This window comes from Thermobia domestica, chromosome 11 (genome assembly GCF_964235325.1).
Source record: "Thermobia domestica chromosome 11, izTheDome1.hap1.1, whole genome shotgun sequence".
NCBI lineage: Eukaryota > Metazoa > Arthropoda > Insecta > Zygentoma > Lepismatidae > Thermobia > Thermobia domestica.
Window position 1 is genome coordinate 176,749,626 of NC_137464.1, and position 24,586 is coordinate 176,774,211.

General features: G+C 35.9%; 1 protein-coding gene across 2 annotated transcripts in view; it reads right to left on the minus strand.

The window, feature by feature from the left end:
• Positions 1-24,586, minus strand: part of LOC145664572 (4-galactosyl-N-acetylglucosaminide 3-alpha-L-fucosyltransferase 9-like) — a 439,648-nt gene that overhangs the window by 134,814 nt on the left and 280,248 nt on the right. For both annotated transcript variants that reach the window (XR_014127468.1, XM_081731349.1), the window contains exon 3: positions 18,197-18,259. The gene's annotated coding sequence lies outside the window, so the exon portion shown is untranslated. The remainder of the gene's footprint in view (positions 1-18,196; positions 18,260-24,586) is intronic.

A 24,586-nucleotide genomic window follows, 5' to 3' on the forward strand; every position in this document is an offset into this window, starting at 1 on the left:
AAACGGCACTACTGGTTCTTGGAGAAAAACATACGATTCGAATCTGCGATATTTTAATCATTATGTCTGTTGAAAGACCTACGCTGCACATGCATTATCCAGTTAAACATGGTCCGTCTGAGAATGTACAGTAAGCTAGATTCAACTTCTTACGCATAACACACACACATTTGTTACGGAGGGACTTACAAAAACTATTAAAATTCTCATAATTACATCAGAGACTTATAAACTCTTACCATTATAATAAATTACATGAATGATTTACAAACTGTTAGAATTCTGTCAGATTACACACAGACTGTTAGAGACTTGCAAACTGTTAGAATTCTGTTAAATTACGTGAGGGACTTACAAACTGTCAGAATTGATAAATTTCTTTAGGAACTTGAAATCAATTAGAATTCTGACAAATGTCATTAACTACATAACTGACTTGCTGATCACTTTACCTGGTGTTGCCAAAATCATAAATTCCCTTCCAGAGGTAAAACATTTCCCTTTTCTATCTTAAATTTCGCACCATCAAAGAAAACTATTGATTTTAGACTTTTACCGTTAAGTTACCAATTAAAAAAGTTCCTAAGTTTGAAATCAAAAATGGAATTATTCGATTAAAAAATATACCTACGTACATGTGCTTTAGTAGAAACTATATTATACTTAGTCAATCTACGCTGTGCTTTAATTTGGAAAGTGTCAAATTAATGACAAGTAACTTGTTCACTAGGAAAATCAACTTTTTTGTCTTGGTGCCCGAAAAGGCAACAGTAAAGCCATCCAACAAATACGCATATTAACTGACAAAAATTGAACCAGGGACCAGACGTTAAAAAAAAATCCACTGTAATCCGAGATTTTCATAGCCTTGTGCAATACTTTTCTTTTTAGGTTTCCTTTTACTCAAGCAAAAGTTGATGTTTAGTTACAAACAGCGTTGGATGGTAACATGTTTCAAGAAGTTCGCAAAGGTATCGCATTTCTTAATTATCAACAAAACTTATCTTCAAGATGAAACAATTGTCCATTGATATCGTTGCCTCAAGGGAAGCCGAGGAGAGTGAGGTAGGAACGGGTAAAAAGTTCAAAACAAAAGGAAAGAGCTTTTTCTTTTAATTTTCCGGATGAAGGAAAACAGATGAAGTGGTTGAAGAAGGAAATTGGTTGAGGGCGGAAGAGACCCACGAAGAATCATAGAGAGAAAGGAAATGAAATAATTGGATCTTTGGTTGGATTATCTTCTCTTCTGCCTAACTCACCCCACACACTGATTGAAATTCAACAGAGGAATATAATTTTGTATACATAAAGTACGGTGCTGATTTCTTTTTTAATAGACTTTCAGGAAGTCTTGGCTAATTAAACTCCAAAATTGAGCCAATTCCTTCTTTCTGTTTTCTTGCCATTTGCTGGTTCCTGGAATTATACAGTCTTCGTGGTCAGAAATTTAAAGTTATTTCAACCTGGAAATATGGTAAGAAGATTTCATTGTTTAAGTAATATTGTAAGACTTAAGAGAAAGGGATTCCATTTGTGGTTTGTTTAACTCTGCTACTTTGTTCATTACCATGTTATTTTTCTCTCCTTGAAATGAAAACGAAAGTGAAACTAATTTATTTTCAATAAAAAAAGACTTATAAAGTCAGAGAGAGACGTTGTTCTTGAAAAAAAAAAAAAAAACTTTGTTAGTAAATTAATTTTGTGGTTGAAATTAACCACCCTTCTTTCTTTAATTCACCTATACCATAAATATAGACATTTCCAAGGGGGAAACAGCTGAGAACTAAAGTCTTCGAAATATGGTGCACTATAGAAGTGTATCAGAGTAGAACAAAGAGAGCTTGAAGAGGTCGACCATTTCAAATATCTGGAAAGTGCTTTGCCGGAAGACGCGTACTGCACCAAAGAGGTCAGGTCGAGAATTGCCATAGCCAAAGAAGTATTCAACAAGAAAAGGTCACTCGTAACTAGCAGCCTTATTGGACTAAGGAAGAAACTGGACAAGTGCTATACATGGAGTATTAAACTTAATGGTTCAGAGACTTGGGCATTACGAAAGTTAGAGAAGAAATATATAGAGAGAGTTTCAACATGTGGTGTTGGAGGAAGATGGAGAAGATAAAATCGACAGAAAGAGTACCAAACGAATATGGAAAGCTTACTTATTCAATTGGGGGTACGATGGCCCAGTGGTAGAGTGCTTATCTCTGGTGAGTAGGGTTCCTAGTAGGGATGGCCAGATCCGGATATTTTTGGATCCGGATATCCGGACACTGGATCCGGATCCGAGATTTCGGATCTTGGATTTGGATCCGGATCCGAAATTTCGGATCTTGGATCCGGATCCGAAAAAAACGGATCTTGGATCCGGATCCGAAATTTCGGATCGTGGATCCAGACCTGAAAAACCGGATCTTGGATCCGGATTCGAAACTCCGTGTCAGAAAATTCGGGTGTTCCGAATCAGCAATATTTTCGAAATTATTGACAAAGTGATTTTCATTCCTATGCTTAAAATAAGATTTTAAGACACTTTTGGTATCTGATCGTGTGACAGCCTTGCGTTCTCTTCATTCTGTTGATATTTGGTTTTCGTGCCTTAATATGTCACAATTACTCCAAATTTGATTGAGTAAAACTGTCGACTTAGGTGAGAGCAATCTCATTGTCAGATTCGATTCTAGTGAAAATACTTGACCGAAAAGGTAGTAAATCTTTTTTAAAGAGGTCGTCCTGATGGAAATTTGTCCTTTGTTTTCTGTAACACTAGTCAAATGCTGGGATGAAACAGTCTCAAGCCCAAGCTTCTTCATTAGACTCAGGCTGCTTACTTTTCTAATTCTTTCTGAGTTATTGTGGTCACTGAATGAGGCCATTTCCTAGTCGTGATGGGCTAGGCCATTGCTAATAGAACAGCCCATAAAATATAGATCAAATCAAATTAAGGAGCAACTTCCTTTTCTTGCTCTTGATGAGCTTTTTTTCTTTCTTTAAAAATACGTTTCTCTGTGACCGTACCACTCCAGTTAGAATTAAGAATTGTAGTAGAGATGAAGTTCTAAATGGCAATTAATGCATCAAAATCAATGTTTTAATGTACTGTATGTGTATACAAAATACCATATGGAGCCTCGAGCAGTAACACGTATCTTTGTAATTAGTAATCCACTACTATTAACTCTGCATAGGTTGTATAAGGAGCTATATCATTCATGTACACATAGGCGGATGCAGGGGGAGGGCGAAAAGTCGTTCGCCCCTACCCAGCGCCACCATTAACAGTGTACGTACTTTAGTAGTAATTTGTGGCAATTTCAGATCATCTAAGTAATTTTTCACTGCTAGCATCCCCAAACGCCCCCTCCAGGAGTCCGTTTTGGATTCGCCCCTGCGCAAACATAATATACAACTCATTCAAGAGTACATTTTGGTAGCTTTTTAAAAATTTTTATCTTAAAGGATTGTCATTTCCCGTGGCTACTTATGCAATTTTGTCCACAGGCATACATGCAATTTCCAGTCATTACGCAAATACATTTATATACTTAATAGACCTCGGCTAGTTGGGGGCTTCGCCATTAGACCCCCGTTACTAGGGCCTCGCACCACAAAAGCCTCTAATCATAATCAATTTAAAAAGAAATGTCTGGGGATTTGCCCTTAGACCCTCTGATATCTCATTTGATCGGCCTATGACCTCGTACCTCGTAAACCTACAACCATACCGAATCTCAGTTCAAATATCAAATTGTATGTAATAACATTCCGGTATCCCGAGACATACCGAATTTCAGTGCGAGTACATCGGGGCTTTCCCCCCAGCCACACATTTGCTCGGTCTACGGCCTCGCACAACCTATGCCTGCAAACATAACGAATTTTTAAGGGGGCGCGGTGGCTCAGTGGTAGAGCGTTCACCTCCGGTGCTTGGGGTCCCTGGTTCGATCCCAGCTCGCGCCGTGTGGACTTTGTGGTGGACAAACACCGTGCTCGTGCGTATTTTCGGGGTTTTCCCGTTTCCTCCCACTTTCTTCATTTCATTTATTTTTCATAATCACCGTCTCCTTTAGCCTAACCGGCATAAGCGTGGGACGTAAAACTCAAGGATTTCATTTCATAACGAATTTTTGTTCAAATAACAAGTTAAATTTCTCTAACATTCCAGGATTCCGAGATATAAAAGTCTTTTCTTCCCGCCCCTTTTCTTTTCCTCTAAGACATACATCAAAAAACGCTTAAGTGCATACCTAGTTATTTCAAATGTAAAGTATAAATACCAAATTCTATGCTCCTAACCTTCAGAGGTTCCCAGATATCGACATGTTATTATAATAATTACAATCCCCACCCTCTTTCCTTTCCATCTCTTTCCTTTTCCTTTTTACTGAAACGTCAAAAAAACACTTAAACACATGTCAAATTATTTTCAATGAGAAATACAAATACCAAATTTCAAGTCTCTAACCTTAAAGGATTGAACATATTAATACAATAATTGTAATCCCCATTTAATTTTCTTCTCGCCCTTTTTCTTCCCTTCTGGGCCACATATCAAAAAAACGTTGAAATACGTATCTAATTATTTTAAGTGAGAAGTCCAAATACCAAATTCCATGTTTCTAACCCTTTAAGTTTCCGAGATATAGGCATATTATTATACTAATTGCAATAATTGCAATTACCACCCGTTCTTTTACTTTCTAAATCTTACCTGCCCCTTCTAATTTAAATATCAAAAAGCACTTTAACAAGTATCAAATTATTTTCAATGAGAAACCCAAATACCAAATTTGAAGTATCTAACGTCAAGAATCATCAATATTTTCCACCCCATTTCCCCCCTTCCTCGTCGAATTTCCCAAAGTCCTTCCTTAGTTGTATCCTACGTCACAAAGCCTATAAACTGTCCAAATTTCAAGTTTGTAGCTTAAGCGATTTGGTCTGTACGGTGATCTGTCACTCACTCACTCAGTCACTCGGAACTTTGCCCTTTTTATATAGAGAGATTTAAGATTTTATGGGAAAGCCATGGATTTTGTCCTAAGGCCGTCAGTGTCTTAGAAATGTAATAGCTTTGCTATAAGCTTTAAGCAATCAACTGACTGATCTGCGTCTATATGTATTATGTAAAATGCCGCTTATGATATTTATTTTGCTCGTAATAAAAAAATAGAAATGATGACGAAAATTCAAAGACATCCATGATTTTAGCGTAATGCTGCAGGAGTTCAAATCATTGAATTAATCATAAGAGCCGACTGAATAAGATAGGCTACATTAAATTCCAATGTGGCACAAAGAAAATATGCAGCATTACTATGCAGTTTTTCAACGTTATAACTCATTCTGAAAATATTATCATAGGTCTCACAAACAATCGAATTTTAATCCTAACTCGACTAATATATAACAAAAGGCAGCTCTATACAACTACTGACTTGAGATGAAAGTGGCGTACTTGTAGTACGTTTAAAGATATACTAAAGACTAAATGATGGGGTGTGCGCAACAGTGGTCTAACCTCGAAAAATGTGAAAATGAGATTGAGCTCCCTCGTGGCTAAGCGCTTAACGTACGCGCCTTTGGCGTGGGAGACCCGGGTTCGATTCCCGTAGGAGCTCATGTGGTTCGGGTACCACGTTAATCAGTAGGTCCACGTCTCATATAGCCTCGCTGCTGAAAGGGACGCTAAAATAAAATAAAATCAAGTCCCCCGTCCGTTAACCTTTATTGATACTTAGTCACACACAAATTTAGTGCGCTATTAATACCAATCAACATTAATTCCAACATTCACTATATCATCATCAGATGAAAACTTAGTTTTACCCAACGCGTATAAAATGAGTAAAGAGTATAAGTGTGGCTATTAAGAAAACACAAACTCCCAATAAATACAATCTGCTAGTTAACAGTGCAATTTAGTATATACACAGTACATAAATAAATAACAACTACTTCCAACAAAATAAAAACATATTGATTATTGACACCGAATTACATATTTTTCAGCGCCACAAAAGTTTTTTTTAACGATTTTCTCGAAAACTACGCATGAGATGCGAAGTTGTAATGATACGTAATACAAAGATTTTTATAATATACTTGGTATGATTTGAGTTGACTGTCCCTTCCAACACCACGGCTACATGAGAATAAGACCTACTGGTTAATGTGGGATTCGAACTTCATGAGCTCCCACTGAGAATTGTAGGTCCACTATACTTTTCTAATGAATGTTCCGGTTTCCAATTAAATTTATTCTATGGTACTATGTGAAACCATTTAAGAGTTCCTTGCAATTAAATTCTGAACACCACACATCATTCTTTTCTTTAAAAAGTCGTAAAAATTTTCCTTTTTCTCTAAAAAAAAAAAAAAAAAAAAAAGTTGCCAACCTTAACAATACGCCAATGTAATATTATGCAAAAAAGTATTTATAGTTTCATTGTTATAAACAGAATACAGTAAAAAACTAATAATTTTCTGTTGTAGTCTTCTTTAACACACCGTTGCTTCTCAAGGTAAATGTAATTTCTGATTCAAGGATAGAGTTAAGAGTTTTATAATGTTAATGGATTGGTAACACTGGTAAACTTGAATTATAAGGAAATGCAAAATACAGTATTGTATTGCAATATAATTGAAAAAGAAACAACAAAAACTGCAACTGAGAACATCCTTTCACTGTTTAGTCGACATTCTCTTCGTTGTTGAACAGCTATACGTAAATGAAGATGATATGCAGGTCACAGCACAATACAGTACCATCCTGAAAAGCTATCAGTGAGTACTATCTGTTTCCACACCCAAACAAACAATAAAAAGCTTTTCTTTTTTTTAATTTTTCACTTGTTACCCCGCGTGGGAGTGTTGTCTCAAGGTAACGTTTTTCACTAACATTGTCGTGCAATTTAATTAGGTTGCATCATTGTTTTACTTTTAGCGAAAACAGACAATGAATTAAATTCTTTCCAGTGTTGTGAAAAACATGCTGGAATCTCGTTACAGAAGTATTTTGTTTACAAATTACGTTCGATTTTTACAGTGCTAATTTTTGAAATATTTCTACATACGAAGTGGGTACGCAATACTTGAATTACTGGTACTAAACTCAAAATTGGAAAACCAGATATAATAACGCTGCACGAGGATACTAAACTATATTATATATATGATCCAACTGGATGCAGACCGCAACCAGAGGGGGGCTAGGGGGCCTGACTCTCCTAAACTTTTCGTGACCACTCCAGACCTTAACACAAGATGCTACTATTAATTCAAAAAACACAATTTAGCTATTTGTAAGAGAATTTTTAATGACTTCGCCCCCTCTAAAATATTCATTCCCCCCCCAAATCTCCGTGGTTGGTTCTGGATCAGGCTGGATACAAACCATTATTGGTCCAAAATCTTCCATGAGTTAGCAGCAGGAAATGTTAGTATTCAAATATTAGTGTATAGAGAAACATAACATACGGAGAGAACAAAAGTAATGTTCGAAATAGTTGTAAATACTAATTTAAAAAATGGTAATATTTTTATTTCTTTAACACATAATTGCAAACACATCATATCTGCCTCTATAAATACTCAGAGCATCTTTGTACAAGCTAATATTTTTGTAGAAAACAAAGTTCCGTAAAAACCTATTATATCATTTATCCTGACTGTACTAAACTTTACAGATAACTGCAGCGATAGAGGTAAAAGCATTCAGCAAACTAGAAATTACTGCAAACTAAGCCGTAATACATTACTTGTACAGAAAAAGGAATGACACCAAAGAAGATCCATGTGAGCATGGCGGGTAAACTGAAGACACATGGTATATCATACGCTGCAGTCGAAAAGAGAATAGTTGACTTCAAATATGTCCACAAGAAAAGGGAAGATAAATCCTACTCAGGAACGACCATAGACAGCAACAAGTGATGAAACTAAATATTCATTAACTTCGGTTGAATAGTTATGCAAACTTTTTTCTTTTTCTTTTTTTCTTTTTTCTTTTTTTTCTTTCTTTTTTTTAATCTCAAAGAATGTTTCTGAAGTTATGGAAAAGTGTTTGAACAGAACTTAAACTTTGTTCTTCAGAGGAAGACAATTATGACACATCTCTCACAAATTCGTATTTAAAAAAAAAAAAAAAAAAAAAAAAAAACTAGTAGACGAACTTACAACTACAACAGCACATATAATAACATTGAATCTATAGGAGGGCATATTTCTAAAATAATGCGCAATTTTGCCACGCTAAGCTTTGTGTGGTCACTGTAAAATCCTTAACAATAATATAGTAAATATGATGGTTGCAATAGATAGTTCGATATTTTTGGTACCTATGTTATATTATATTATATTAACAACTAATCATGTCTTTCAAAACACACACTTGCGATTTCACCAATTCACTACAATATTATCTGTGAGCGGATTGTTTAAATTAGCAGAAAAGAATTAAGCTTGCTGCAAAATTATTTTGTAGTTCACATAGTGCCTATATATAAACTTGACAATTTCCACCCAATGTTATAAATGAAATGATAAAAATAATTATTTCGACTAATTTTTTAATCAGTACACACGTATTGCTTATTCCATTAGTAGCATGTGACCTTCTTGCGTCACTCTTGACAAAGTGTAGACCACTGCATCAGTGCTGAATTCAGGCATGTTCAAGGGGAAGGGGGCTGAGCACCCCCTAGAATATATTATTATTATATATATATATGTCCCCCTAGAATATCTATAATTGCACATGCATTGAAATATTTGCTTTGTTCTATTAAATTTTTTCGAAAATAAAAATCTTAAAAGCAAGGATTTTTGTTTTGTTAATGAAAATTAGTTTCTTCTTTTGCCCAACCTAATTGTTCTAATTAACAAACCGCGTTCTCGTATAAAGTCGAAGTTAAAATAAAAACTTCGAAATTAGATACAGACGCACACAAACGGTTGACAACGTTACCGTTGGTTATTGGTTATGGTTATTGCAACCGACCAGACAATAACAAGTCGCGAATTTTACTGTAACAGATTCCTGCTGTTCTATTGCAATCTAGAACAGAGGCCCCCTTAAATTGTTATTCCCCCCCCCTGTACAAAAGTCTGAATTCAACACTGACTGCAATGCAATGCTTTCAATGCCTTCTGAAAGTACATGTTAGTACCAAAATGGGAAACATACTCCACCTATTCCTGAAAATTTTCCGATTCATAAAAACATACTCCACCTATTCCTACATCCTTGTATAGCCGTGATGTGAGGTGGAAAATTTTCTTCTATACTTTTCCGGAAAATTTTCCGTTCTTAACAAATATCAGTGATCAAACAATTCCTCAGTATTCATAAATTGATTAAATTCATGTACAGAAATGTTAAAAATTGAAAAATTGTTTAAAGAATCTGAAAATTTTCATGGCTCAGACAATTTTCAGTACTATGTAGGAACAAGTGAAACAATTTTTCATGAATCGAAGAATTGTCTGTCCTGTTCAGTGATGAAAATTTTCCAAAAAATTTTGAAACGGAAACTTTTCCTATTCATAAAAACATACTCCACTTATTCCTACATCGTTGTTTAGAAGTGATGTGAGGTGAAAAATTTTCTTCCATATTTTTCCAGAAAATTTTCCGTTCTTAACAAATATCAGTGATCAAGTAACAGTTCCTTAGTATTCATAAAATTGATTGAAATCATGTATAAAAATGTTAAAAAGTGAAGATCGTTTAAAGAATCTGAAAATTTTTATGGCTCACACAATTTTCAGTATTATGTAGGAACAAGTGAAACAATATTTTGTGTCTTGTATGGAAAAATTGAAGAACTTTTTATGAGTCGGAAAATTTTCATCATTTTGAAGCAAAACATAAAAACAACTTTTTGTGAATCGGAAAGTTTTATTGCTCTGTAGAAACAAATGTAAGGAATTTTCATGAATCGGAATATTTTTATCACGATGTAGAAACAAGTGAAAACATTTTTCATAATCTGGACAGTTTTGGATATTATGTATAGCGATGTTAGGTGGAAAATTTTCCACTATATTTAACTGCACTTTGAGATATATTTTCCTGTACAGGGAAATTAGACAGCAACAAATTATAATTTTCTAATTAGATTTCGGGAACCAGAAAAGTTTCTAATATTTCAAATTGGGAAGTAAAAATTTACATAGTGTTTCTCTTCCTCTCTCTCTCTTTCTCTATTATATCTACTTATTTATAAATGTTGCAGAATGTAAATCTATAAAAGTAGTAAAGCTATGAGAAAACTGTCTTATGCGTATTAAACTGACGAAATCTAATATTGTAAGATCAAAGGTGGATTCTGAGGGAAGAACGTATTGAAGTTTTTGAAACATTCTTGAAATGAAGAATCGTTAGATTTTCACTTCATGAAACTTTCTAAGACAAAATTTATTACCAATAAATTTTACGGCTAAACAATGATGTAGGAATAAGTGGAGTATGTTTTTATGAATCGGAAAAACATTCATGACTTTTCATAAATTGAAATTTTAAATAATAGAATGGAATATTTGTACTCTCCGAACTCATATCCTCTGCACTTTGCATACACACACACACACACAGAGAGAGAGAGAGAGAGAGAGAGAGAGAGAAAGAAAGAAAGAAAGAAAGAAAGAGGGGAGTTGAATTGTGTTGATTTTGAGTTTAACGTCCCTTTCAGCAGCAAAACGATATAAGACGGGACCAACTGATTAACGTGAAATCCGAACTACATGAGCCCCCGCTGGGAATCAAAGCTAGGTCTTTCATGCCAAAGGCGCGTATGCTAACCGCTTAGCAACGAAGGAGCTCGCAGATGCAAAGAGAGAGAGAGAGAAACTGTGTAAAAGTTTACTTCTCAACTTGAAATATTAGAAAATTTTCCGGTTCCCGAAAGCTAATTGGAAAATTATAATTTGTTGTTGACTAACTTTCCTTTACAGAAATTCAATTTTGTAGCTGAATGTGCAGTTAAATATAGTGGAAAATTTTCCACCTAACATCACTGTACATAACATCCAAAATTGCCCGGCTTATGAAAAGTTTTTTCCACTTGTTTCTAGATCGTGATGAAAATTTTCCTATCTATGAAAATTCCTTTCACTTGTTTCTACAGAGCAATAAAACTTTCCGATGCACAAAAAGTTGTTTTACTTTTTGCTTCAAAATGATAAAAATTTCCCGACTCATAAAAAGGTCTTCAATTTTCCATATAAGAGAAAATATTTCGATTCAGGAAAAATTGTTTAACTTGTTTCTACATAGTACTGAAAATTGTCTGAACCATGAAAATTTTCAGATTGTTTAAACGATCTTTCACTTTTTTACATTTCTGTACATGAATTCAACCAATTTTATGATTGCTGAGGAATTGTTACTTGATTACTGATATTTTTTTTAGAACGGAATATTTTCCGGAAAAATATAGCGGAAAATTTTCCACCTCCCATCACTAGAAACATAGGTACAAATTTGAGGATCCGGGGGGAAAAAACCATCAAAAGTACAAAATCTTTGAACCAGAGGAAACACTTAAAAGTTTTAAAAAAAATCAAAGCCACTATTTCAGCATCTCTTATATAATAAATTACGAATTCTCAATATTTTTGCAATCTGTTTATTAGATAACACTGGTCTATATACTGATTCAAACTTTCGAGAAGATTATTAGCTCAGTTGTCCCTGCTAAAAAACTTAAATAATTTCACATAATTCCCCTCTGGACTCATTAATTGTAAAAATACTGCCTTAAAAAACAACATTAACACAATTTACAATTTCCATCATGGCGAAACTGTCGACAGTGAATTATGCCAATACTATCGCGTGAAAACACTAGACTCAAATCCTAGCCTATCTACTGATTTACAGTATTGTACGGAGAAGATTTAAGAGTTTGATGATGCGTTAATTACCTTACAGATTAACTTAAATGCCACAATTGGAAGAATTTCCCAAGAACAATATTAGGTCACCATCACAAATACATACAACGGCTACCCTTCATATCTGCTTACCGTTTTTATTTTTTCCTGGGCAAGTGCTTCAATGTAGAATGGCTGACAAAATACTAACACCACTTAACTAATCATTTATCGCAATAGTGGTGTGTGGCAAATTTCCAAACATCGGTGAAGTTGTGCACACTTACCTTATCAGTATGGCTGCTGACAAAAAGATTCGATATCTCTGCTGTGTAACGTATGATGTTTCATCTTTACGTTATTATTCTTACATGATGCAAATTCATTTTTTATTGCGTTGTGATATTCTTTAATAGTTCTGGTAAATAGCTCGAGATGGATTTATTAACTTTTCCTACTTGGTGTACTTGCAGTGTACATGTATCTATGTAATCTTCTATTGTATAGCCCTCTGGTGGTAATTTTAATGGTTTCTGGTCCTTGTCATCGATGACAATGTTAGAAGCCACGAAATCTACTTGATGTATGCGAGCAATTTTTTCGTCGTACGCAGCACTAAGTAAAATGAGTGATTAGTTTGTGTTACATTTTGCGTGGGTATACCTAGGTGTTATAATTCATTTATTCTATATGGTGCTCGACTGAAAATATTTAAGTGAAAGCATTATCAAGAGTACTGGTTCGATATTTGTAACTTTGTGTCGGCATTAGACGGATTAGGAGGATGTAGGGCATATGCTCTATGTGATCCAACAGAAAATGTAAGTATAGAACCTTTATTTTTTATTAATTAATTGTTTCAAATAGTCTCTTCGCTCGCTCAATTGATTATATATATATATATATATATATATATATATATATATATATATATATATATATTTAATCAAACTTGCTATACATTACATGAATTTTTGTCTGTTGTATCACGAGGCATTTCTGGTTTGTAACCCGTTCTAGTGACCCATCGAAATAAAGCGGAATTAAATTAACATAGTCTGTTAAGTATAACGGTAGCCAAGAAAGTTATGTCCCATTTTTTACCCACCATCTTCGAACATCGATATGTCACCTAAGACGTATCTGGAAGATCAAAAATAGTCCCCATCATCATCGACGACCTTCTGCCAACGTTTTGGAACTGCAATGGATTCCGTCGCGGTAGAACTTGGTGAGCCGTGAAGCGAAGAAGGTATCAAGTGCATTTTGCACCTCTACTAGGGATTTGAACTGGCGTCCTTTAAGATGATTTCCAACGAATGAAACAGATGATAATCGAACGGTGCATTGACCGGGGAGTATGCTGAATGCAATAGTGTTTCCCATCCAAGGCGCAGAATGGTGTCCCGGATTATTCTACAGACGTAGGGCTTAGCGCTGTCCTGTGACAGGATTACCCATTTGCGATTCAGAAGTGCTGGCTCCAAAGTTTTGAGTTTTTCTTGAACACGGCTCAATTGCTGACAGTAGACAGTCGCATTGGTGCTCTGACCAGCTGGTAGCAGTTCCCGATGCACGATGCCGCGAGCAGTCCATCACACAGTAGGATCTTCTTGATGATTTCAGCTGTTTTGGAACCGGTTCAGGGATGCTAACCAGTGATGACGGCGCCGTAGAGCTTCGTACAGAACCCACTTCTAATCACATGTCAACACCCTGTTCAGAAATGACATCTTCCACAGAGAAGACAGCAAAGAAACACAGACACAGGTTGCCTTCTGGCCCGGAGTCAAATCGTGTGGGACCCATGGACCAAATTCGTAGTGCTTTCCAAGTTAATAGAGGTGCTGCCGAATGATTTCTCCACTCGCATTGAATTGTAGTCCCAGTTCCTCACATGTCTGATCACTGTTCGCCACAATTGCTTCCTGCAGATCTTTATTTTGTATATGTTTTGGTCTTCTAGCACGTGGTGGTCTTCGATTGTTTCGTCTCCGTTCTTAAACTTGTTAAACCACCGCTATACTGTCCGTGTAGTCACGACACCCTCACCAAAGGTCTGGTATATCTTCCGCCCTGCTGCAGCGGCGTTTGACCCTAGTTTGAACTCGTACAACATACACGCCCTTATGATATTTTGTGCAGGTCCCATGCTCACTCTGTCCTTATGCAAGTTCACGGTGTAATTAAACTGCTAGAACCAGGTAGTATGTTGGATATGCCCATACGAACAACTGACCTTCGCCTTATCTCCATTCGTATTCAACTCACGGTGTTAGGGCAAATGGAACATAGACCTCTACAAAAAGCGACAGAACTTTCTTGGTTACCTTATATATATATATATAACACCATTCAGGCATGGTATCTCCTATTGAGCAAACTTTGCTGTAATTAAGGTTATAGTTGGATTGTTATTTTTTTTATCGTTAACATTTTTGGAACGTTATTGTTAAAATGTATACTAGCTGAACCTGCGCTCTTTACACAGCGCATCATTCACGTATGAGCATGGATCTTCTTGCCATATCTCAACATCTATTCATGTCCTTTTACAGACACAAGTGAAAGAAGTGCAAGAGGTACCATCAAGGGAAGATATTTTCGATTATTTTTCAATATCTCGCACCATTTGCAGGATTGAGCATACTTCCAGTTGGAGTTTCTAATTCATGTATGGTCAGTGTTTTCTTTCTTCTTGCATGCAGTATGTAATAAGTAGAGCCCGGAAGTTTAGGCATTTATTTTGTGTAAAATAGACAGGCAAAATGGTATTTAAAATTTGACAAATAAGCACTAAAAGGCAAAAAACAAAAGTTGTTAGTTTCTAATCCTCAAACATTACATGATATTTTTCTTGTTATATGAATATGTGTACAAAATGTTACTTACAGTGTATGGTGGTTGCACATGACTACAAGATGCTTCTTTAAGTTATCAACAGTCACACTTAATCACCTGTCAGAAAGAACTGTTTTTACAATAGAATATGGTCTTTCCACTTCAACTGAAGTAACTGGGGCGTACATAAATGAAGCTATTGTAGATGAACTCATTTCAAGATCAACACACTTTTCACCGTTAAGAACATCACGAATTTTCAAATTTTTTTGAAAGTCCTTGTTATCTGCCACAACACGTTTGCACTCTTCATAGCCAGTCCCTTTTCCCCCGGCACTTTTCCTAGCTGGTCAACTGTTTCCTGAAAAATCTGTAAGGATGTTGGAAGGGTTTCACCTCTTTTCTCTAGTTTCGTAATAGTCTCTGGCAACTTACCATAATGCACTGAAATGAATGCAAGATCACTGCTGAGATCTGAACAGCACAAAAGTTTTTTCATCTCGGAAATTGAAGCAGCATCCTCTTCTGATAATTGTTCCATCACAGCACGGATCGTTTCCAGATTGTTTGCATAGTACACCACAGCTGAAATCCAGGCCCCCCACCTCTGTGGCTGTGGAGGAAGAGGAAGCTTGGGCGCTACTTCCTTAAAAATCCGATATCGGGAAGGAGATTTCAGAAATATTTTTTTGGTGTTTGAAATTAGCTTGTCTATTTTAGGGTAAAACATTCTTATCTCTTCAGCGATTCTATGTATGCCGTGAACTAAACATGGTATATGAATCATGTTGGGGAACAGCACTTTCAATGCCCGCGCAGCTTTCTTCATGTACGGAGCAGCATCTGTAATGAAAAGGAGGACATTATTGTGTTCTGTTCCTTCTGGCCAGATCAGAACAAGCGAATTTGTGAATAACTGAGCTATTGATGAGCCATTAGCCTTTTCGAGCTCTTCTACAGTCAGAAGAAATGACAAGGATAAGGATGTTTTCATAGGTCCAATGATGACGTTGGCTAGGTATCCGTTCCTGTAGCATCTGTCCTGTAGCATCTGTCGTCTCATCTATCGAAATCCAAATCTTTTTCCCACAAACTTCGTCACGAATCTTTTGCAAAGTTTGTTCATAGCAAGCATTTAAATATGTTTTCCTTAGAGTAGATTCTGACGGTACAACTTCCTTCGCGTATTTTTCCAGGAAATTCTTTAGTGTCTTGTTTTCCAGCTTCCAGAAAGGTATTCCCGCTGCCATGAAAGCCTTGCTTAGGTCAAAAGAAAACTGTAATTGTCTATTGGATGAGCAAACAGCTGTTGAAATCAAGGACAATTTCTTCTGTCCCGTCATTTTCAAAGCAGCATCTCTATGTTTAGCAGTATTCAGATGCTGAGATACAAAGTATTTCTTGTCGTGATTAATTGCTTTGCCACATACTTTGCACAACAAAACTGCGCCATCAGTAGTAAACGTATCTGCGCCAAATTCACGGACGTATCCTTGTAACTTACTGCTCAACGGTATGCTAAATTTTGGCATGATGCGGCCTTTTGTGGGTTCGAATCTGGAATAAAAAATATTGCTTCGAATGCTTCGTTGATTGAACTTAGTTCTTTCTTTCCTTGTTTTTTACAGAAGCTCAGTTTCTTTTGATGCCGACTGGGGAAACAATGACCCCGCGAACAACAACTTGAAGGAAATCGCCACTCATTGTTGCAAGCGCAGATATTATTTCTGATAGCACGCTACCGCCTTTGTTCGCATTAATTGTTACAATCCCAAAGTTCGCCAACTTTCGTCTAAGCTAGCGTTTTTAAATCAACCTGAACCTGAAGTCAATGTTATTGTTGAACATGATATCACGCAGCGCACACATTTCAATGAAAAAAAAAAAATGACATTCCTAATCGAAAATAAAATGAAATGAAATCTTTAAGTTTAACGTCCCACGGTTATGCCGGTCAGGCTAAAGGAGACGGTGATAATGAGAAATGAGTGAACTGGTGGAATGAAGAAAGTGGGAGGAAATGGGAGAACCCCGAGAAAACCCACAAGCACGGTGATACATTACTAATCGAGAATCAGTATTTATAATTTGAATTTTTTGTATCTAAAATTGCAAAAAAGGCAAAAAAAAAAAAAAAGCATTTACACATCAAAAAGTTGTTGAAGCTATTAAAAGGCAAAATTAAAAAAAACTTCAATACAGGCTCACAACAACACAAAATGAATTTTTCCTTTTAAAAAAATACAGATACAGGCATCTTTAAAAGAAAGGCATTTTGCCCAAGTTCCGGGCTCTAGTAATAAGCAAATACATTACATACACAATTAATTATAAAAGATGCATCTTATACTGGATACATGGTTATCTTTCGTTGTACATTGCAAAGTGAACTTTGTGGTGGACAAACACCATGTGCGTGGATTTCCTCGGAGTTCTCCCGTTTCCTCCCACTTTCTTCATTCCACCACTTCATTCATTTCTCACTACTGTCTTCTTTAGCGTAGCCGGCAAAACCTTGAGACGTAAAACTCAGATTTCATTTATTTCGTTTTACATTATCATTTGGCCATGAAACCAAGGTCTGAGAGATATACGATCCCTGTATGCAACTATGTTGTGTTGGAATGTATAACTCATAGGATATGATGTTTTACTTTTTTAAAATTTGAGTGCTTCCAGTGTACCCCTAAAAAATGTAATAAAGAAATAACGGTCACATTCTAAAAATATTCATTTAGAACTGGACAATCTACACAAAATTTGGAATCGACCAGCAAAAATGGCACGTTTGAAGCACTTGTGGTTTTCGAGATTTCATTGTCGAAAGGATAGACAAACATATAAACTTTTCTTTGGAGACAAACATATAAACCTAGCATTTTAATATAGTATTTTTGAACTTATCCTTTAAACAAAAATAGTCTTAAAATCTCAGATTATTTAATTTTGAATAATAATAATCAGTTAACAGCTGCATTCTTTTTATTAGATAGACTTGACTCGTTATAATTCGTGTGGGGGAAACCTTTATCTTTATTAATATTGCGAACTCCTCTCCCGGATGTATCCGTGTTGTTAGTTTAGTAAAACAGAACACACAGAATTACATTACAGCTGGAACAATTAAAGATTGTTTCCCTGTTATGTAATGAAATTTTTCTACGGATTTGACTGCAAAATATTTTTATAGCAGCAAACAGAAAAACATATTTCAATTATTTCGGTCTCCATTTGAAGGACATTGAATTATGGTAGACTAAGAGAATTTTGGTAGGTAGCAGACTGCGGTCTAGGCTGTGAGAATCAATACCCTGACCACTCATCACTAAGTTTAATGTGCATCATTTGGTAGGCCATAGTCGAAAGAGCTTAACTTCAGTTTAGATCACTGAATTTAAAAGTCACCAACGAAACTTCAAGAATTAATGATTTAATGAATGTAACACAAATTAGCAAAGTTTGTCTTATGTTTACTTACTTTCCAATGTTATGGTCTCATTTTCAGTTATGGGGTTGCTTTTCCATCCATATTATGGAAGATCTGAAAAAAAAAAACAAGAAAAGAATGGAGAATTAATTCATGCATAATCTATGGAAAGAGAAAACATGAATGAAAAGCCCAATAATCAAGAAACTACTTATGGCAAGTCCCCTGTCCTGAAAATTAACACATAAAAATCCCTCCTACGCATATGAAGGAAAAAAACATTGCATTGTCCCACTATTTTTTCTTGTTGGAGCACGGGAGCTCAGTGGTAGAACGCTCATCTCTAGTGCGAAGGGTACCTGGTTTGATCCCAAGCCATGTGAGTTTTTGGTGGACAATATCACATCCTGCTCTTCCCGGTGGTCTAGCGCGCTTGCCTTTGGTGCACGGGATTCTGGGTGGATTGAAATTTTAACGCACAATGGTGATACAGATTCCACTTTAAACTGGAGATCCACTTTTTGCATAGTCTTGGTGCTGAAGGGAACGCTAAACTCTAATCCAACATCGTCTCCCTCAATTTTCCCAGGATTTTCCCCGTTTCCTCGCACTTTTACCATTCACAAACTATTTTATAATTATCCACTCTCATGGATCATCCATCTCCTTTAGTTTCAAGAGCATAACCGTTGGACATTAAAGATTTTTTTGTTTGTTTGTTTGTTTAAGGTAAGACCAATAATATCCAAAATATCACGGATTACCCTTCCCCAGTGCACAAGAAAGAGAAACAAATATTGCATTGTTCCCCTGACGTTTGTTGTCGGTCATCTACAATTAACTAGTAAGAATTTCAAATATATAGGTATATGTTTTCTTCTCATTTCACCTATAATTGTTATTTCCCTTTACAATACGTACTGTGTATAAAACCTTTACTTAAAACACCAAAGAAAAAAAGCTCATCTAAAATTTCCCTCCAAATAAATGACTAAAATTTCGGAATAAATGTGGGAAATTATGGTTCAGCTAAAAAAAAAAAAATCCCTAAATGAAAATTAAATACGATAGTACACAAGCTTGGAAGATTCCGTATTCGATCTCCAGTTGGGACACAAAATTACTATATAAACCCAATTTTTGTAAGGCAATTAGAGTGGGTACTTGAATTTAAAAGTAGCATACCCCATTCAGGTTCGAATTTACGGACTTAATCACAAGGTCCCAGGCCGGCAAGAGTCTTCATCCCGGCGAAATTAAAATACCGCTAATTTTACAGTAATTATGCGATATCTTCAAATAGATAAAAGATAATTGAAATATGGAACAAGAGCGCCCTAGACAATATTATTTTCTGTGAGGTACCATTATCACAAGTCACCTAGTGGCTTTTCCGTTTTCAGCTGTTTAGAAACGCGAAAATAAATGCCGATTTTCAAAATGGCTCGAAATCGAAAGCAGATAAGTGAGTCGTGATAACGGTTTCTCATGTAAAATAATATTGTCTAGGGCGCTCTTGTTCCACATTTCGATTATCTTTTATCTATTTGAAGATATCACATAATTACTGTAAAATTAGCGGTATTTTAATTTCGCCGGGATGAAGACTCTTAAGAAAACAAACTTAGATTGAGAATAAAAGTAGCTTTCCACAGGAGAAACGCAAGTTAGATCTATAATGAAAACAACGGTGACACCACAGGGGGACTGAGTTTTGTCGTTACGATGCTACTAAAAAAAATAAATGAAAATTTTCAGTTCAACGTCCCACGATTATGCCCGTTAGGCTAAGGAAGACGGATGACTAAGGTACGTGAATGATGATGGAATAATTGGTGGAATTAGGATGTGGAAGGTAATGGGAGTACCCCGAGAAAACTCACGCACATGATGTCGTCGCAAAACGTACTTGGCCGGGGATCGAACCAGAGGACCCACGCCCCAAAGGTAAACGTTCTACCACTGAGCCACCATGCCTTCCATACGACACTAGTGGTGTTAGAAGAAATTGAGACTATTGCATATTGGTTATGTCAATTTTTGTGTTGCTTTTACTTACACACCACTGAAAACGAAGAAATAAAAAGGAAGCCAAAAATATTTCTTGGGCCCAGAGGAGTAAAATATTTAAATAAGGGGCTTGTCACTTTCTAGGAATCCAAAATTAAATTAAGTTTAACCACTTCCCGTCCATAGCCCTTTATAGCGCCGGTTTGCGTCACGTAAAGCTTCCGAGACAAGAAGTGTTCCGGTGAAATTTGAACCCATGCATGATGAACTAGTTAAGATTATTGTGACCTATGCCGAGAAAGCAATCCCACCCAAAATAACAGCATGACACGGGAAAAAAAAGCAATAATTTGACATAAATAAGACACTTCCTAACGAAGACATCTAATTTAGTTGAAGAAACGGTTCTACTGTTATACGTCTTCCAGATACACGCCATGGCGTTACACACAGAGAGAGAATAAGAGAAAGTGATGCTTCCACGAACTAAAAAATTGGATACCATTGAGAAACGTTATAACTGTATAATGATGATGTCTCTCTGCAGCGTGACAAGTGATGCTCAATTTCCCAGGGTGTGTCTGCTTTCGGGATGCACACAGAGGTACCACTTTTGACATGTATTAAAACCATTCTGTGGTCCAGCCTTTTTCACTTTTAAGTATATGTCATATCCTCATCCTCGCCTACATATGCAGCGTTCATGCATACATCAGTAAACCACCATTACTTCCGTATTCTTCTGCCGGAAGTATATTTTAAAAATATGTTATTCCCGTTTACGAGTACGGCACATCGCTCATGTGTTTAATGGGTGTGTAGAAAATATACAGTAATTATGATGTCCTACTGATGGTCTTTTCTTTTCTCAGTGGCAATTTAAATGAAGTTTTAAATTAGGAGGAGTGTTGTCTATCTGTGTGTCTATCATGTTAGTAACTTTTGATCGAATAAAACTGATTTCGGATTCAAAATTTCCACGTCTGAAATTCTTCTCTGATTATCGATCAGTAGATTTACAAAGGGGCTACTAAACCAATAGCGTGAATCGGAGGGATAGCTTGTTTTCCTTGTGGTTTAAAAGTTATAAATAAGACCCAGATTCCCATAGTACACGACTATTGACTGGACAATATTTCTAGAATGACATAGAAAGTTCAAATATTCGTCTGACAACGATTTATTCATTCCACACATGTATTAGTTGATTAATTCGATCTCCGATTTGAGCTAAGCGTCTTATTCAACTTCTCTATAATCTTTCTTTCAGTGTCGTCTGGGATAGAACATATAGAAATTGTTTTCGTAACAAGTTTCAGTAACTCGTAGAGGGACGCTTAAGTGTTTCAACAATAGACATTTCCTCTAATATATATATAGGCGGATCCAGGATATGATCAAGGGAGGGGCTAAACCATAATTTGCTGTTTTATCCAGTGTACAGCAGGATTGAAGCCCGTTTTATCCATGTATACCTGAGCGGCAAGGGGGACTATAGCCCCTATAGCCCCCCTTGGATCCGCCACTGTATATATACTTACTCTGAAGGAAGAACATAGACTGAAAGTATTTGAGAACAAGATCCTGAGACGAATATTCGGACCCAAGAGGAGCGGGAATGGGGAATGGCGGAAACTTCATAACGAGGAACTACATAATTTATATGGTTTACCCAACATTGTGAGGATCGTTAAGTCTAGGAGGCTTAGGTGGGCGGGTCATGTAGCTAGAATGGAAGAAAGTAGAAACGCTTTCAAAGTCTTGACTGGAAGACCAATCGGAAAACGACCATTACGAAGACCTAGGTGCAAATGGGAGGATAATATTATTAAGATGGATATCGCAGAGATTGGAATACAAAGTAGAAACTGGATGCAGTTAGCTAAGGATAGGAGTCAGTGGAGAGGTTTTGTGAACGCGGCATTGAACCTCCGGGTTCCATAGGCTATAGAGTTATACTATATTATATATATATATATATACAGTGGCAGATCCAAGGGGGGCTATAGGGGCTAGCTCAGGTATACACTTATTAAAATGGGCTTCAATCCTGCTTTACACTGGATAAAACGGCAAAATATGGTTTAGCCCCTCATTTGATTATATCCAGGATCCGTCCACGTATGTAGATATATATATATATATATACTGCGTTAGCAAATACTTTAGAGCTAGCCAATTACGTAAAGCACTTTCTTTCCCTCATATATTTACTCTAACTAGTCGAAATTTGCTATTCAATTTCGGTTTATTACTCGTGCGCTTAAAACAATGACCGCCATGTTTGTACGTCATCTGTCGGTTCATGTGAAACCGCCGCTCAATAGAGAAATTGCGTAGAGAAAGACACAAAGCATGTTTTTCAAGTGGCAACGAAGTTGCTAATAAAATGAAGAATAAAAAAGTAATAGAAATTAAGGTTTCTTTGAAAAACAGAAGATTATTCTATTTGTTTGTTTATTTGAATATACTCGAATGTCTAAGGACAAGGTTATATAATCTTGCAAATTAGCACATTGTAAGAAAGTATCTAGCATATATTACTTAAGTATTATTCAGTAGTAAAGTCAATGCATTGAATTTCCTAAACTACAGTAGAACCCCTCTAATCTGTCATCTTTGGGACTGGGAGTATGGTCGGAACGCAAAAAGGTCGGATTATCAGAAAATACAGAAAAAATACGGATTCACAGTAAAATAAACAATCTCTGAGCTCAAAAATGACTACATTGATCTCTACAGAGTACGGTACAGAAAACACGCGCAACGAAAGAAACTATACAAGAGATGACGCAGCACTAAAGGGGATATGTAGTAACAACAAGTAAACAACAATGGATCCATCCAGTCACTGACGAATCGGGACAAATTCGGCTCGAGCACGGTCGCATCAACCGGAGTGGCGGATCAGCCGAGGGCGGATGAGAGGAGTTCTATTGTACTTAAATATGTAACTAGTATTACTTTTCTTAGTATGTCTCCTTCCTTGAATGTACAGAGTATACATTCACAATACCAATTTTAATCATCTTATTACTGAAACTAGCAGAAGTGTGTCCGTTTTTCAAACGAGAAGAATACGGTGTAATAAACGTAAAACAGGAAATCTGCGTATAATAGAAATTGCCTCTCTCCCCTTGACAAGTGGAATTTTTGAATATGAGGCAACAAGGATCTTAGCCATTTTCTGAATAAAGAAATAGAAATTTTAATATTTTGGAAATTTCCTCGGTATGATGAAATTTTCGAAAACGCTGAAACATTCATTTTTTAATTAAGGGTTTATTTACCAAATTTCACACCACCTACTTAAACGAATGCTCACATTGGCTATTTACTGAATAAAAACCAGAGACTTCAGTATTATACAAATTTCCCCCTTTAGGAACACGATTTTCAAATATAATAAAATGCTTGTTCCCTTATTTTTTTTTTTTAAAAAAAAGTAAGAGTGTATATATCGAATTTCACGTCAACTTAAATAAATCCTCATACTCCCCAGAATAAAAAGGGAAATTTGAGTATTACAAAAATGTCACCGCTTTCCTCTTTAATGAGTGGAATTTTCAAAATACACGTGTTCCCTTATTATAGAGAGAAGTTCAGTGCCAAGTTTCATCTCTACAATTTCAGGGATTTCGTGAGAAAGTCATACTTGGCACAGCCTCCTAAGTACTCTGTCAAAATTTCACGTTTCTACCTGAAGTAGTGTGGCCTGGTCAATGATGAGTCACTCACTTCTACTCATATACATATCCCTACGTATATAAAAATGGTGTAAATTTATGCGTGATATGATTTAAATAGGTGACCTAAAAGCAGCGTAATGCATTGAATATAGGCCTACATATATATGTTACCGTTAAGAAAGAATATTATTAAAATTTAATATTTCATCATATTTTGGACTTTCGATTTTCATATTTTCGTATTTTTCCCCATACTTTACCTCTCTTTATTTGTAAGTATTAAAACGCTTACTTTCCAAAATTATTATATTAATTGCTATTGTGTTATTAACTAAGAAATATAAGGAGAAAAATGATGATAAAGGGGTCCAAATATTTCAGCATGGCATAAGAATAATATATTTGAAAGACCTGAGAAAAGTGATGTGCTTTATTTGTATATAGTGCAATGACATGTATAAAGGCATTTTGTATTATGTTGTCTGTTTCGGAAACAAGTAACTGACATTTATATTTGTACTTCAGTTTCAAACTGTAAGAATGGTAAATACAAAGCAAAGTACAATCTAAGATTTTGAATGTGACCTAAAAAGCAAATAATACTGCCAGAGAAAAACTGACAGATGAAGGAGCGTAGCAAGCTTCTACCATTCCATTTAACCGGCATTTGTGTGTGTATGTTTGTCCGACTATTCCAAATTCAATATTTAAATATATTCAACAAGGGCGCCCATGTTGTGAT